We start from the raw sequence: 18,306 nt of genomic DNA, 5'->3' as shown, positions 1-18,306 counted from the left end.
TTTTGTAAATATTCCTTTGATATCTAAAAATATATAGCCTCTATTTGTTGAGTATATATATATATATTTATTTATTAACATATTTATTGGAGTATAATTGCTTTACAATGTTGTGTTAGTTTCTGCTGTATAACAAAGTGAATCAGCTGTATGTATACATATATCCCCATATCCCATCCCTCTTGAGTCTCCCTCCCACCCTCCGTATCCCACCCCTCTAGTGGGACACAAAGCACCGAGCTGATCTCCCTGTGCTATGAGGCTGCTTCCCACTAGCTATCTATTTTACATTTGGTAGTGTACATATGTCAAGGCTACTCTCTCACTTCATCCCAGCTTACCCTTCCCCCTCCCCGTGTCCTCAAGTCCATTCTCTATGTCTGCATCTTTATTCCTGTCCTGCCCCTAGGTTCCTCAGAACCTTTTTTTTTTTTTTTAAGATTCCATATATATGTGTTAGCATACGGTATTTGTTTTTCTCTTTCTGACTTACTTCACGATGAGTATATATTTATTAACTTTAGCTTATCAATTGAATTATTCTGTTCTTTTATGTTATTGATTTTTTTGTATTTCCCTACTGAACGTTTAAATTCATAAACCATATTTGCTAAGACTCAGAGATGCTTTATGTGCTTTCATTGAATCTCTTTAGGTTCTCTTATCAGTTTGGGGCTCACATCTTGTGCATGTTCTCTTTGGGTCCAGATGCTGCTGTCCTCAGACTGTGGCTACACGCTAGACTATGGGAGGTGTGAGCCTGCACCCTGTCACCACTTTGTAGACACTGGAGGAAGCCTCATGGCCCCTGAGTATCCTCCGCTGCCAAGGCCATCCCCTCCCAAACTCAGGGACACATTCATGCATAGCCCCTTAGAGCTGGGGAGACCAGCACCTCCTCCCTAAAAACATGTGGGCTGGTGTTGCCAGGGACCATGGGTCTCCTCTAGCCAGGCTCGCTCCAGCAGACTGGTCATTTGGACCCACCTCCATCCTGAGCTTCCTTGTGGCTCTGAGTGAGAGCATTATGCCCCAGTTCCCTCCACTCAGACTTCAGAAGAGCCCGAGGCCTCACTCACAAACCCCAGGTCAGGTCCCTCTCAGAGACAAATCAGAAGTCATCCCGATGATGCGGGGGAGGGCAGAGGGCCGCCATTTAGTCCCATCCCCCTCGGCTCCACTTTCCGTCCCTGGGACACACTCTTCCCTTGGACAGTTGGCTGGAGGGGCTCTAGACCATTCAGTGACCTTACTATCTACCATGCAGGAATTAGACCCCGTTGTTAACAGAAAGGTCATCCTGCGTGAGGAAGGAAGCTTTTCACTTTTTCTCTCTCCAGGCTCCCCCCCCGCCATCATTCAGAGTATCAGCTGCAGACAGTTCTTTAAGTCATAGAGACAGACTTCTCACCTTGGAGAAACTTACTGGGATGAGAAAAGAATTTATGGTGATGACTGTGGCTTTCCAGGGCCTTCTGAATATGTAGGGTCCATCAACAAGCTTAAATTTCTCCTTGTTCTGTTACAGTGTTCTGAAATCAGTGATTTGCTAAGGGGGCAAAACTGTGTATATGTCACGGAACCTCCTTGCTTATGTCACACACGGATGAAAAACTCTTCTCCTGATCATAATATTACTCCAGAATGTCATTTGATAATACAGGAAGTTCATAAGCCATTAGGATAATGATTCCTAACATGACTTGTCAGTAAAATATGGAAATCATTTCTTATTACCCATTTGTATTAATTTTATCTTACATTTATTTAGTCAGCAGCAAAGACTTTCAGAGGTGATTGTTTCCCGCTGATTAATTCCCAGTTCTAACAGATCACTAGATGATATACGGTAATATTTTCTTAACAGTGTATTTTTACGGAAAGAAAGATTGATATCTCAGCTGACTCATTTAGGTGGTCTCATAAATATGAAGGAAATGGCTGTACATTTTGTCACTGGTCCCTTGATACTTATCCTGAGATACCCAGAGACACTCATCACCAGGGTTACCTATGAGTAGAGGGACTTTTTCTCCAGTGTCCCTTATAACTCGTTGACCTCCCTTGGCCCTCTCCCTTTGATACTGCCCCTATTCTCCTTGACCACTCACTCTGGGCTCAGGATTTACCTGTGGCTCCACACACCCCGACAGTAGCATCTGAGTTGCCGCCCAGTTTCTTAAGGTGCAGATGTTCCATAACCCTTTCTCCCAAGTACCTAGTGAATTAGGTCAGTTTTGGATACCAGAGTACCTCTGCTCAGCTTACTCAAGAGTTCTTCTAACCAGATATTATAAACTAATTTGAGTTGATAGATGGTGGTTTATGCAAATATTACTCCTCTCAACAGTACTTTCTTTGCTTAGCTTCAACAGAGAAAATCCTAGGATAACTGTAAGCATTGATGACTGGTATGAATGTATTTGTGTGTAGGGGTGCAGGCAGTGAAGGAAAGGGGAACAGAAGCATTTGGGGGATCTTCTCCAAATCTCTCAGTTTCTGTTTATCGGCTTCTTTGAACATTTGGAGTTGTGAGTAGGTCTTGTTTTCAGGCACTAAGCATCTCATCATCTTTTCTAAGGTTGTGTTTTTTTTCCTTTGGTAATAAAGTAACTGCACCATAATGATGTTTCCCTTTCCACAGTTCTTATGCATCACTAGCTTTGCTCATTGTTTTTACTGTGTCCATTGTAGCAACAGGAAAACATGAGAATCTACCACTGATAGTCCTGAGAGTTGAAAGGTTTTTGAAATGGGAGTCCATGAGTAAGAACCCCAGTCCCATTCACTCACTCACAAATATAAAGAAACTTTTTTTTTTAAATCTTGATACAGAAAACAGCAACAGTAAAAACTGATGCACTGTGGGGACTTTCACCCACTCTACAAAAGCTATCACTTCTCACTCAAGCCTGACCTCTACGTAGCCACACTCAGCCATGCAAAGAAGGCATTTCTCCCTTTCCCAAGAGAAAAGAGGCAGTTTTAGAAATAGAAAGAAGAGATGATAGGAATACAATGGGGGGAAAAATGTCACATGTCCTCCCTTTCCCTTCTTCCCTGTCTTTTTCTCTAACAATCAGTATAAATGCTGAAAAACAATCAAAACAAAACAAAACAACCTAAACTTTTACAAGGAAGAATTCTCAGGCATATATCTCTGGTCAGGCAGACATTCTGTCTCATTCTACGCAAGAGTGGCACCCTTAGGAGATAAGAATTGGATAGGAGGATAGGATTATGCAAAAGATCGAAGGCCAGAAGAGGAGCATTGAAATGTAGTAGGTAATCCTAAACAGATGTTGTTTGGATCAAGATCAGGCTCTATTTCTCAAGCAGAGAAAGGGCCCAGAGTCGGCCCTGCTTTGATGGATCCCAAGTGGCAATCCACATTGCTGTGACACTGATGACATACACAGAACTTAAGATGGCATTCCCAAAAGGCCATCAGAGATAAGTGGTTACAGACAAACGTAGCTCTAAGTAGATAAGGAAATATTTAGCATGCTTCTCCCTAATTCTTATGAGGGAAAAAGCTATGTATTTACTTACTTAATGGTTGGCTGGAGTAAATATACTTAATACATAATTATAATGCTAAACTGTCAATTAAATGTGACAAATACTTCTTTGTTAGAATTGTTCTGGAACACAAGGTAACCCCATCTGTCACTGAACAATCGTATGAAACTCCTCATCCAAAGATGGTTTTCCCTTCAAGGCCTCTCACATGTTATAGTGAAATTCCAAGGGGCTTTATCAGTTAATTGGAAAGCAAGTACTGACAATCCCTTCATGCACAATACTTAAAACTTAACCGTGATAGCACTGAAGCAAAAAGGAAAAAAATGTTTGCTGAAATTGAGTTCAATGCCTAATGGGACTGTGACTCATTCACTCTTGATGGATAATAAGGAAAAAAGTCACATGGAGGAAAGTAGAGTAACAGAAATTGTTCCCCAGAGGCTGCCAGGTAAATGTCCACTGACCCCTGAGACATGGCTTGACCTTGGTAGGGAAATGATATTTTGAAATAAATGACTATTGACCTCTCTGAGTTCTCTTCTGTGACAGTCTGCCTGCCTGTTAGCTCTACACTCAGTGTCCAGGGATTTGTTCCATATAAAAACATTGATGGGTTTGGCTACAGTGAAGGATAAATATTTACTTTAAAAAAATTTTTTTTTTTCACAACGTCCATGTACCAATTTGCCATTCGTGTGAAATATTAGGCAGCAAAAATGAGTAAATTCTGAGGTGACTGAATTATAAGGACTGGTTTCTGACTAGAACCTTTCTCTTTTTTCAACATTGCCAGATAGGAGGTCCACTGGTGCCCACCACACTCAGCCTCTGACTTCAGACATAAGTGACAACTTCCTCCCTGAATTCTCGGGCACTTACATGATTTTAATAGAACAATAGATTTTTTGAAGATAATGGTTGGCTCATATTCATTTTTGGGTCCCTATAGCACAAGTTAAATACCTTACACATAGTTAGCACTCAATAAATATTTGTTGAGAGAATGAATGAATAAATGCATGAATATGTATTCAGAAAATATTCCACCAAGATTGATACCAAAAAAAGACAATAAAATAGCAATCAAATGACAATGAAATCACAATAAAATTACAAAGAAAATGTTACCCCAATTGGCACATCCTTTAGTTTTCTCACGATGGTACTCAGAATAGATTGCGAGTAAATATGCACCTTCATTACTGTGTGTCTTAATTTTTTGTGTCTGTGTCAGTGCCTTCATTGTTTTCATTAAATAGCTGTTTATAGTGTGTGCTGAAATGGTATACCATGATACATTGTGGCTAGAAATGCCTTTGTTCTCTGTTAGAGTGGGCAAATCTCTTCTGTAGTAGAATACTGTCAGTTTGGGTTTTTTTTCCTTGGGGTGGGGGGGAGTGGGGTGGAGATTTTCTTTGTTTTTTTTTAAATTGAGGTAGAGTGGATGTACAATGTTATATAAGTTTCAGGTGTACAACATAGTGATTTATAATTTTTAAAGTTTATACTCCATTTATAGTCATTATAAAATATTGGCTATATTCCCTATGCTGTGCAATATATCCTTGAGCTTATTTAGTTTATACGTAGTAGTTTGTACCTCTTAATCCGTTCCCCCTATCTTGCCCCTCCCCCTTTCCTCGCCTCACTGGTGACCACTAGTTTGTTCTCTGTATCTGTGAGTCTGTTTCTTTTTGTTGTATTCACTAGTTTTTAAAATTTTTTTAGATTCCACATATAAGTGATATCATACAGTATTTGTCTTTCTCTGACTTTTACTTTTTTTAATTTAAAGGCAAAATCTATTTGTACAAATAGACCGTTCCAGGTTCCATCATGTGTAGATTCATCATACTGAGTTCTATGATTACCAAAAAAAATTAGGATATCCAGCTAAATTTAAATTTCTAATAAATAATATATAATTTTTTTATGTAAAAAACTTTTTAGAATAAGAATATCCCCAGTATTACATAGGTCACACTTCTATTAAAAACATTTATACTAAACATTGCCTATTATTTACCTGAATTATAAATCTACATTTACTAGAAAAATTTTCATTGCTTATTTGAAATTCAGATTCAACTGTGCCTCCTGTATTTTTATTTGCTAAAGCTGGTAAACCGAGCAGGGACTAAAAATCAAAGGAGAACCAAGTAGGAAACCTCTGCCACAGGAAGAGCAACGTGAAACTCTGCTTGCTTAAGTCTGACAACACGTTTACGTTTGTTGAATGTCTGCTTTTCCTGAAGAAAGCTCCAGGAGACGCACTCTTTGTGTGCCCTACTGCTCCCACTGATGTGGGCAAATCTTTAAGCAGAACTGACCTGGCAGTGACTCTTGTAGCATCCTTGAGGAGGAGAGCAGTGAAGCAGATAGTTAGGTCTGCAGTAAGCACGTTTTTTGCCTCCCTGCACTTTTCTTTCTATAGGTCTTTATTAGAAGTTATTTTAAATGGATCAGGTAAGAAGGAACCAGATGTTCCAATTGAATAAAATGTTTTTTTTCAAATTAAAGTCCCCCATGTCGTAATCTGGGAGCAATAAGGCAGGTCTTTTTTTAGTCAGTTTCAGAAAGGACAGGCTTGGGAGACAGTCTCTGTAGGATAAAGAAGAGGAAAGGGGCTTCCCTGGTGGCGCAGTGGTTGAGAGTCCGCCTGCCGATGCAGGGGACACAGGTTCGTGCCCCGGTCTGGGAGGATCCCACATGCCGCGGAGCGGCTGGGCCCGTGAGCCATGGCCGCTGGGCCTGCGCGTCCGGAGCCTGTGCTCCGCAGGGGGAGAGGCCACAGCAGTGAGAGGCCCGCCTACCGCAAAAAAAAAAAAAAAAAAGAAGAGGAAAGGACAAATCTAGAAAGGGCATTGGAGGGAAAGTCGAGAAAGCTGTATGGAGGATGGGTCTTAGAGCTGGTCATCCCTGGGTCCTAGACATGGTTTGCTTAGTTGCTGCATGTCTTCTAGCAGGTCACCTCAATTTTGTTCCTTGTAAAATAATAAAAATTGCTTATCCTTCAGGATACTTATGGATATTAAATGAGCTGAACTCTTTCTTGTCTTATGGTAAGTGCTCAGTCAATAGTGTGGGCAGTGATTTCTGGTTATTTAATTTTTTTAATTTTTTTTTATTGTAGTAGGATGAGCAAATACCTCTTGGTGATGGTCAACTTCCTGTCCTCTGGGTTAAGATAACTCATGCTTACATTCACTTTTCTTAATTTCAGTGGCTAAAGGCCTTTTGCTTTGTTATTTTCTAATACTCATAGCACCCAGTTTTACTCGGCAACCTGACCCTAAGAGTGAAAGCACAAATATCATCAAGCAAAGAGTGTCTTGAGAGTTAGAGGAGGAAGTAAGGGCAGAGCCAAAGCAGAAATTATAAATTCAGACTAAGAAAATGAATGGTTGAGATTTTAGAGAAAAGATCATTTGATTTCTAGAAGTTACATGCATTAAAAGATAACCACTTGTACAACCAAGCTGACAGTGCCCTTCCTCCTCTCACGTGTCACAGATACTGGGAAGACTAGTTGAAAGACCAGTGCAACCTGTCTCTCTCTTAGAGACAGTGAACAGCACATTGCTGCATTCAAGTAGATAAAGGATACCGCACACCCCTCTATATAGGGATTCTAAGCTTGTTTTCAAATTTTTGCCAACAGACCCTTGAGGAAACATTGCAGGTAGAGAATTTTCATTCTTCCTCTCATTTTTACGTTTCTTTACTCCCTTCTTTCCTTCCTTTCTTTTTTATTGGTTCATAATATGTGCACCTTCTAATCACTACCTTTTCAGATAATCAAAACGACTCCCTTGGCCTCTGATGTAGGGTTCATTTGAGCAGAGCACTGAGGAGTCTTTGTTTGGCTGGATTCCTGTGTCCATTAGGGTTCAGTGGAGCCTTTGCCAGCAGACAATAGGCTTGATCTGTGGCCTTTCTTCTTGGCTAAACTGCTCCTAGAATGCACTCCCTGAAAGGCACTGGGGGAGATTCATGTTACCAAAACCGAATTAGCAACAAAAGATTCAGCGAAAGGGTTGCACAGATGAGGGAGATTTTCTGCCATGAAGCTATTGATTGTCCTCCTTTCTGTAATCTTTCTACAGACAAAGCAAAGGGCTTTGCCTAACCACCGCTCTGCCTACTGATCTTATTGTGAACCGAAAGATGGTCTGCATGTTGTCGCCCTGAGAGTGATGATCTCAAAGCCTGCTCTCTCCTCACTGACTCTAATGAGCTCTCTAATGGTGGCATGGCTTTCATTACACCCCTTTGGTCCTGCCGCTGAGAAATGAATTTAAGCAACAGTTATTCAAGAACCCTGGCATTTATTGATTGGATAAACACAAGCCTGAGGTTTGGTTGTGTTCCTCCCAAGCCTGCCAGCTCCCATTTTTGCTTATCAGTCAGCCAGCCTGGTTTGCCTCCCACCTGATGGAGGGTGATGGTGCGGTTGCGGTCTTGCTCTGTGAAGGCAGGCAGCGAAGGGCTTCTCAGGTGGTTCTGATGCATAGTGAGATTTGAGGATCACTCTTGTAGGTGAAGGGGATCAGAATATGCCACCCCAACTAGGACACATGGGCAGATGGATTATTTTGTGATGAAGGCCATTGAGACTCAGCAGATACAGAAAGAGGTTTCCACACTCTCCCTATCTGCTTAAAAGAAGGGTATAAAATTCCCTTTGAGGAAGTTATCCCCTCCACTCCATACCAGGGAGAGAAAAGTGACTCATCCTAGCAGTTGGGGAGTCAACACCAAAGATGAGTTTGCATAAACAGACTTTACTAAGATAGTCCTTATTTTCCATTAGTTCCCCCATATATTTCCAAGTCACTTCCCCACAGTTTATCATCCCTGGAGTCCAAACCCTCTTTCCTTTGTTAAAAGGGTATATATATATATATATATATATATATATATATATCCCTGAATCTGTTTCTTTGAGTTTCACTTCTTTTCTGTGAACTCCTGTGCACATAAACATTAATAAAAATTGAGTGCCTAATCTGTCTTTTGCTAGTTTAATTTGCAGACTCCCAAAAACTAAACTTAAGAGGGTAGAGGAAAGTTTTTCTTCCCTGACACAGGGATGCAATACAAAAATATGATTTGATTCAATGTTAGGAACAAAGTTGTCACAACTGAGAACTGGGTGCTATGGACTAAATCGTGTTCCCCCAAAATTCATATGTTGGATACCTAACTTCCAATGAGATGGTATTTGGAAATGGGACCTTTGTGAGAGGTATGGTGAGATCATGAGAGTGGCGCCCTCATGGTGGGATGAGTGCCCTTATAAGAAAAGAACAAAGAGATTGCACACCCCACCTCTCTCCTTCTCTCCCTCCCTCCCTCTCTCTCTCCCTCCCTCCCTTCCAGCCTTGTGAGGATACAGCAAGAAAAAAAGCCATCTGCAAGGCAGGAAGAGAGTTCTTACCAGAACTGGACAATGCTGGCACCCTGATCTTAGAATTCCCAGCCCCTAGAACTGTGAGAAATAAATGTCTGTTGTTCAAGCCACCCGGTGTATGATATATTGTTATAGAAGCCCAAGCTGATTAAGACACTGACCCAAAATATAACTGTTTGATTTATGACATTATGGTAACTTCTTCCCAGCATACTTGACATTGATGAGACTTGACAAACGTGGCTAGCAGCTTTAGCATTGTGTAAGGATATAGACCAAAATCTTTTCCAAATTTAGAACATCTGGACAGCTGCTAAGGCATGTGAGGCCTTGGGCAAAATATTTTTTTTGCGAGGTCCCTGCCTATATAACCAGTTTCATTTAAAAATTCATTATAAGATTGCAAATTCTATCAAACATTTAAAGAAGAGCTAACACCTATCCTTCTCAAACTCTTCTAAAATATAGCAGAGGGAAGAACACTCCCAAACTCATTCTATGAGGCCACCATCACTCTGATACCAAAACCACACAAAGATGTCACAAAGAAAGAAAACTATACGCCAATATCACTGATGAACACAGATGCAAAAATCTGCAACAAAATACTAGCAAACAGAATCCAAGAGCACTTTAAAAGGATCATACACTATGATCAAGTGGGGTTTATCCCAGGAATGCAAGGATTCTTCAATATATGCAAATCAATCAACGTGATACACCATATTAACAAATTGAAGGAGAAAAACCATATGATCATCTCCATAGATGCAGAGAAAGCTTTCAACAAAATTCAACACCCATTTATGATAAAAACCCTCCAGAAAGTAGACATAGAGGGAACTTTCCTCAACATAATAAAGGCCATATATGACAAACCCACAGCCAACATCGTCCTCAATGGTGAAAAACTGAAACCATTTCCACCAAGATCAGGAACAAGACAAGACTGCCCACTCTCACGACTATTAGTCAACATAGTTTTGGAAGTTTTAGCCACAGCAATGGGAGAAGAAAAAGAAATAAAAGGAATCCAAATTGGAAAAGAAGAAGTAAAGCTGTCACTGTTTACAGATGACATGATACTATACATAGAGAATCCTAAAGATGCTACCAGAAAACTACCAGAGCTAATCAATGAATTTGGTAAGGTAGCAGGATACAAAATTAATGCACAGAAATCTCTTGCATTCTTCTACACTAATGATGAAAAATCTGAAAGTGAAATTAAGAAAACACTCCCATTTACCATTGCAACAAAAAGAATAAAATATCTAGGAATAAACCTACATAAGGAAACAAAAGACCTTTATGCAGAAAATAATAAGACACTGATGAAAGAAATTAAAGATGATACAAATAGATGGAGAGATATACCTTGTTCTTGGATTGGAAGAATCAATATTGTGAAAACGACTATACTACCCAAAGCAATCTACAGATTCAGTGCAATCCCTGTCAAACTACCATTTTGACATTTTTCACAGAACTAGAAGAAAAAATTTCACAATTTGTATGGAAACACAAAAGACCCCGAATAGCCAAAGCAATCTTGAGAAGGAAAAACGGATCTAGAGGAATCAGGCTCCCTGACTTCAGACTATACTACAAAGCTACAGTAATCAAAACAGTATGGTACTGGCACAAAAACAGAAACAGATCAATGGAACAGGATAGAAAGCCCAGAGATAAACCCACGCACATATGGTCACCTTATCTTTGATAAAGGAGACAAGAATATACAATGGAGAAAAGGCAGCCTCTTCAATAAGTGGTGCTGGGAAAACTGGACAGGTACATGTAAAAGAATGAAATTAGAACACTCCTTAACACCATACACAAAAATAAACTCAAAATGGTTTAAAGACCTAAATGTAAGGCCAGACACTATCAAACCCTTAGAGGAAAACATAGGCAGAACACTCTATGACATAAATCACAGCAAGATCCTTTTTGGCCCACCTCCTAGAGAAATGGAAATAAAAACAAAAATAAACAAATGGGACCTAATGAAACTTAAAAGCTTTTTCACAGCAAAGGAAACCATAAGCAAGACGAAAAGACAACCCTCAGAATGGGAGAAAATATTTGCAAATGAAGCAAGTGACAAAGGATTGATCTCCAAAACATACAAGCAATTCATGCAGCTCAATATCAAAAAAACAAACATCCCAATCCAAAAATGGGCAGAGGACCTAAATAGACATTTCTCCAAAGAAGATATACAGATTGTCAACAAATGCATGAAAGAATGCTCAACATCATTAATCATTAGTGAAATGCAAATCAAAACTACAATGAGATATCATCTCACACTGGTCAGAATGGCCATCAAGAAAAAATCTACAAACAATAAATGCTGGAGAGGGTGTGGAGAAAAGGGAACCCTCTTGCACTGCTGGTGGGAATGTAAATTGATACAGTCACTATGGAGAACAGTATGGAGGCTCCTTAAAAAACTAAAAATAGAACTACCATATGACCCAGCAATCCCACTACTGGGCATATACCCTGAGAAAACCATAATTCAAAAAGAGTCATGTACCACAATGTTCATTGCAGCACTATTTGCAATAGCCAGGACATGGAAACAACCTAAGTGTCCATCAACAGATGAATGGATAAAGAAGATGTGGTACAGGTATACAATGGAATATTACTCAGCCATAAAAAGGAACGAAAGTGTGTCATTTGTTGAGACGTGGATGGATCTAGAGACTGTCATACAGAATGAAGTAAGTCAGAAAGAGGAAAACAAATACCATATGCTAACACATATATATGGAATCTAAAAAAAAAAGAAAAAATGGTCAGAAGAACCTAGGGGCAAGACGGGAATAAAGATGCAGACCTACTAGTGAATGGACTTGAGGATACGGGGAGTGGGAAGGGTAAGCTGTGACAAAATGAGAGAGTGCCTTGGACATATACACACTACCAAATGTAAAATAGCTAGCTAGTGGGAAGCAGCCGCATAGCAGAGGGAGATGAGCTCCATGCTTTGTGACCACCTAGAAGGGTGGAATAGGGAGGGTGGGAGGGAGGGAGATGCAAGAGGGAAGAGATATGTATATGTATAAATGATTCATTTTGTTACAAAGCAGAAACTAACACCATTGTAAAGCAATTATACTCTAATGAAGATCGTAAAAAAATAAAGTAAAAAAATAAACAATAAAAATTCATTATAAGATTCATACATGATAGGCATTCATGAAGTATAGGGATTTACTGATGAAGATATAAAATTAAGGATAGAGAAGAAGTACTTTATGTATTTGCTTGTTATCCATTCCAGCATGTGAAATGTCCAGGCACCATCATTTTATACTCTCTATTGTCAAACACACTGTCTCCTGGCTAATTCCACATCTCTCACCATGACAGAAAGTGGCCATGCTATTATTTCTCACAATGCCATGGTTCCTTAGTATTTGTATTTGAAACAGTATAGATTTTTCTTGCCTTTACAGTTCCCTAATGCCATCTATTTAATGTCAACCACATCATTACTCATGATACGGCATCACCCATTGTACCACGTGTGAATACTGGCTTCCAATGACTCTGTCCAGCAAGGGCTGTTGCTGGGTTTTATGGAAAATGACCACAAAGCAAGGCTTACCTGGCTTATGCAGGAAAATGTGAACAATAATTTGTTTTCTGATCATGTAATATTTACCTATCAGAATTTTACAGTATAAACATAGAACAGTATATCTTCCAACCACTCTTTAGGTTGTAATCACTGCATTCCTAGAATGTGAACTGTTGTCCATACGTCACCACCTGTAGGGACCGTGGGCCAGGGACAGTGGGCAGAGTGGGAAGAACAGCCTCATTTATACAAGCAATGTCCCTTCTTTCTCCAGCACAGCTTAGGGCAACCTAGAGAGAAATACAGCAAGCACATGGATTGGAGACGAGAGAGGATATGGATTGGCAAGGCCAGTTGGCATTGTGGAGCAATGGCCTCAAAAGCCTGAGGAAGAGGGCAGCCACCCACAGGACAGCCTGTGAGCCTGTGGAAGCTGTAAAGACAGAGGGGCTGCCCTGGGTGCCAGTAGCTAGGAGCACATGGGGTAAAGGATGCCTGATACCACGTTACATTCTCAAATGCTGAAGACCAGAGGCCATGTCAGTGTCAGAATATGGATGGCCAGAGTCACAAATGAGCCTACATCCATGGTCCAAGTCTTGGCTTAAATCTGACATGAGGTTCCCACAAATCAGCATGTCAGCACTGTTCTGAGGGCCCAATCTCATGTGATTCTGTGAAAGACATATGATGCCAGAGAACCAGAGTGATCTGCTTGCCAAGTGATCCCCTGGAATCCAGGCCTGCCCAAGGACAACCCCATAGATGTGAATCTCACAGTTCCTCAGGGCATCTGGTCAACCCCATGTGTGGAAGTAAAGGGTTGGAGAGTGTCCAGAGAGCATCCTAGAAACCAGAACTGAGGACCATGTGGGTTCTTGTCCAGGCTTGGGGTTCCCCATCCAGGCGGCTCTGTTGGCTTTGGCTGGCCCCAGGCACCTGAGGGGTCATTAAGTGTGGGTCCCTTGGAAGCCCCCCAGTCGCCTGGATGTAAGTGTGGTACTGTAGACCACGGTAGGATTCTGTGTCTCAATGGCACATTGATTATTTACGTGTGATAGTAAAGTTATCAGAGAATCCTAGGGGAAGGCATGTGGTTCTTTGTTTCTAGTTTTTCAGAAAGAAAGGGTAAGAAAATTAATATGATTTTTATATATGTCAGCTATATATTTTCCCACCTTTGGAACTGGATTTTATAAAGCCAACTGTAACCTCAGTTTTGGGATGAAAATTTCATATTTAAACAACATAGAAAAAAACATTTTACATTTTGTTTTGGTTACAATGACAAAATGCATATTACATGATAGAAATATATGTACCTTGGTGGTTTGGTAGTGATGGCTTACCAGAATTCAAAATATAAAGATCAAGAGGGATAATCCAACATGTGGCTATTTTAATGAACTTCATAATCGTATAATTATGATTGTATATAAAAACACACTGGGTGATATCTTAATCTTATTCTTCCCTCAGACTTATTGATCTCTTAAAATCATGCTCTCATATTTAAAAATTAAAACGTACTAAATCACAGTCCCAGAAGTAATAATTTCACAGTTAATCTGAATCCTACTACAGTTCATCTAATCATTATTTGATCAAATCTAACTCTTACAGAGTTATTGTCTCATAGGAGTGAAAACATTAATGATTTTCCATTCGAAGTGAACTGACTTATTAATGAATCACATCTGTTGGTAGGAAGAATTTTCTCATCGGCATCCATGGTGTTTCTTCTTTACTTTTTTCTTATTTGCGCAACCATTCACAACGGAGGGATGCTTAGAACAAAGACGATGGGGAGATGACTTAAAACCCAATAAACAGTTATTAATACAAAATAGATAATAGATATTGGGAGAGCAATTTGCCAATCTGCTTCTAAATCCAAGCTCAATAACCTAACAAGAACAAATGAAACTCACTAATCCGAAAAAGGTGCACAAGAGTTGGAAAAGGACTGAATAGAAGCTATTAGGCATTTCATGTGCATTATCAAAATTACTTGCTCTAGTGTCAACCTAAGTACATTTCACTTCAAAGAGCAAACAACTCAAATCAATAAATATTTATTCGTGCCTACTATGTTTGGACAAGGCAGTAAGCTGAGTTAGGGGGATACCAAAATGAGTTAGTCATATCTAATTTATTTAACTGAATTGACTGAGTAGTTTACTTAATCATTGAAATGTGTGTCTAGACTTCAGACTATTAGGTTTTAAAAACAACTTAAGGGACTTCCCTGGTGGCACAGTGGTTAAGAATCTGCCTGCCAGTGCAGGGGACGTGAGCTTAGTCCCTGGTCCAGGAAGATCCCACATGCCACAGAAGAACTAAGCTCATGTGCCACAACTACTGAGCCTGTGCTGTAGAGGCCGAGAGCCACAACTACTGAGTCCACGTGCTACAACTACTGAAGCTTGCGCACCTAGAGCCCATGCTCCACAATAAGAGAAGCCACCACAATGAGAAGCCCACACACTGCAGCGAGGAGTAGCCCTCACTCGCCGCAACTAGAAAAAGCTCTTGTGCGGCAATGAAGACCCAACACAGCCAAAAATAAATAAAGAAAATAAATAAATTTATTTAAAAAAAAGAAACTTAAGAAGACATCGAATATTTAGACCAACAGGATTATGATTAGACAATAGGATTTGCCATTTTTATCAATATTTTTCTTAACTTTTTAAGAAACTTAGAAAAAATGGATAATGTAAAGAATGGAAAGTGGCTGTCATTCTAGAAAATATGATATTTGCGATTTTCAAAAAGTTCAAAAGAAATGCTTTTATAGAAACTGACTAAAATTCACATAGGGTTCATATTGTATCCAACAAAAACGGGATTATCAGAAATTAAATACTCATATTTATGAGGATGGCATTCACTGCAAAAATTTCACTTTATTATTTTTGTCCCTCTCAAAATGTGATAACTGAATGTAATTGCCTATTGAAGGGCAAATATGACATTGTATTATTGTGTCACACGACGGGCATTAGGAAATATGCAAGCACCTTAGGGAAGCTAAGGAAACATGGGATTCAGTGCAGGGCACTAAATGATTAATCAGCTCAGTTGTGTCGTCTTTAAATTATTGTCATATACTTCTGTGAGTGCTCAAAGGTAGTACAATCCAATTCTGGGACATCTATCACGCAGCAGGACCTGAATAATAATATTTTTGCAGGATTTTTTGTTGTTGTTAAGTTCCTATCACATCATTTAAATAGAGAGGAGAAAACACAAAGTTAGCCTTGAAAATTAGTGGCATTTAAAAAAAATTAACAGTAGTTGTACCTACCATTCACCTAGCCCTGAGGTAGGTAGGCGCTCTGTGCATATCGTCTTATTTAATCTTGAGGCTCATTCCCATTTTACAATGGAGAAACTTTAAACTCAGAAAATTTAGGAATTAACCCCAAGCCCTATAGCTTATATATGATATAGACAACATGTGAATTCTGGTCTACTTGGTTATCATGAAGCAAGAAAGAGGTTTGGGTAGAACCAGCCTATAGTTATAATTTAGGAACCATGTCTGAGGCACTTTGATTGCTTGGTTAATTGATTGGTTGACTCATTAATTCATCAAACAAACTTACTTTGAGCACCTATTTTAATTCAGAAAATTGCCAGGGCCCTAAAGTGACAAAAGAATCCTCCTTCTAAGGAGTTTCAAGTCTAGTGATTACACTTGATATTAGCATTAACTCTCTCAGAATTCATACTTTACCAAATCACTTGGTGGTGAGAATCCTACAGAAATTATTCTGGTAAGCAAAGGACTTCCTCCAACCTGTTGCATTCTCATTTCCAGGAAGCAATCATTCAGTGTTTCTTTGTGTATTTCCAGAATTTTTCTAGGCACATTGAAATATATAGATAATATATATTTTTATGGTTTGAAAATAATAGACAGGGGCCTTCCCTGGCCGTCCAGTGGTTAAGACTCTGTGCTCCCAATGCAGCGGGCCCAGGCGATCCCTGGTCAGGGAACTAGATCCCGCATGCCACAGCTAAGACTGACACAGCCAAATAAATAAATAAATATTCAAAATAAAATAGACAAAATATTGTGCATTTTCTTAAACCCAAATGGGCAAAGAAATAGAGATTTGGTGGAGATTTTATGTATGTTGTTTTACCTTCTTTGCATTATCTATCAATTTTCTCCACTATTACTGCTTTCTCTGATGTGCTCTGGGTGAGCAGGGGCTCTGCCAGGGGTGCTAAGGAATAGGCTGGTGAAGATAGAGTTTAGGATTCTTAAAATACCTTCTGCACTTGGACAGATAGTACTTGATTACAAAACCCCATCCTTGGAATAGTTCTAATTCTTCTAACTCTATGCTCTAGGCAGCCTCACTCAATCAACAAATAGAATTTGACAGAAGAGAAGAAACTATTTGTCATTTGGAATCCAGTTCCTGCTCTCCAGAAATGCACATTTTCCAAGTATATATACAGAATTTACATGCAAGTTAGAATTTCATCAATGTCTTAGAAAAGGAAAAATAAAGCATTGATGAGTTGGAGAGTTCAGGAAAAAAAAAAACATCAGTTTCAGTCACTTAGAAATTTGGGCACTGCTGGGGTCAGAGGTAACTGGTTTTCCATCACTATCAATAATCGAGTTATAAGCAATAATATAGTTTGGAATTGAGAGGGAACATGAGGGGAGGATGCATATTATAAAATCCTGGTCATAGCTTTTTCGACAAGAAATAGTAAATGGCTAAAATATGCAGATACTGAGATTTTCTGATTTGAAAGTTCTCGTGGCCATCTTCACCCTCCCTGTCTAGTTGACTAGACACAGCTGGACTTCCACCAGCTGCAGACCTGCAGGTAAATGTCTTCTCTGGTGGGCAGGGTTGTTTCATGCATAATATGATCTAGTTTCTTCACTTCAGAAGGACTTGCTTTGTAAACCATATTTCCAGGAGGGGAAAGACTGCACCACTGAGCTATACTCATTAGAACCAGTCTTTTTATTTTTATTTTTTTGAAGATAGCAACTTTGCAAACATTCTGTTTAGAGCTGGGCATGTAGTCTTATTCTGCTTCTATGGAGCACAGGAGAGCCAGCTGACCTGTTGGGAAGCAGAGAGAATGCAGAGGTAACGTTCCTTGTTAGACTTGAAAATCACTTAAAAATGTAGAGTAATGTAGAGTAACACGGAGATCTGAATGACCTTATACTTATGTAGAGTAGATGCCCATGAAACACTACAAGATCAAGGGGCCAAATATCCTTGGACATTGAAAGCATAGCAGTGGGTCTATGTGGCTTTGACGGGATAAAGGGAGACGATCTGCAGTATTTTTTCAGATCCCCTAAAAGCCCATGGCTCAAAAAAAAAAAAGGCTCATACCCCTCTCATTTATCTTGTCCAACATCCTAGAACAGCTGTGACTTGCTCAGGACCTTGGGGCTTACCCACAGCCAAATCTGAAGTGGTTTATTGAAGTCCATGTTCATGCTTTTCTATCGAACCTTCCATGGCTTCAGTTAATCTTGGAAAATATGTCTTTTCCTTATACAAACTTTTTTGCTGTAAAGCACCACTTTTGAACTGCTTTTCTCAGAGACATAGGAGTCCTTACAGGGAGCTAGAGGGGGTGGGTCCGTGGGATTCCCCATCTACACGTCCAACAGGGCAGTTGTGCTTTTATCTATTTTATGTGTTGGTGTTCTGAATAAGACTTTTTTGGGGAAAGATTCAATTCTCCTAAAATAATAACGATTTCAGTTTTCTAA

This window comes from Mesoplodon mirus (genome assembly GCF_964341445.2).
Source record: "Mesoplodon mirus genome assembly, chromosome: 13".
NCBI lineage: Eukaryota > Metazoa > Chordata > Mammalia > Artiodactyla > Ziphiidae > Mesoplodon > Mesoplodon mirus.
The sequence above is the reverse complement of the archived record's forward strand: the minus strand, read 5'-3'. Positions refer to the sequence as shown.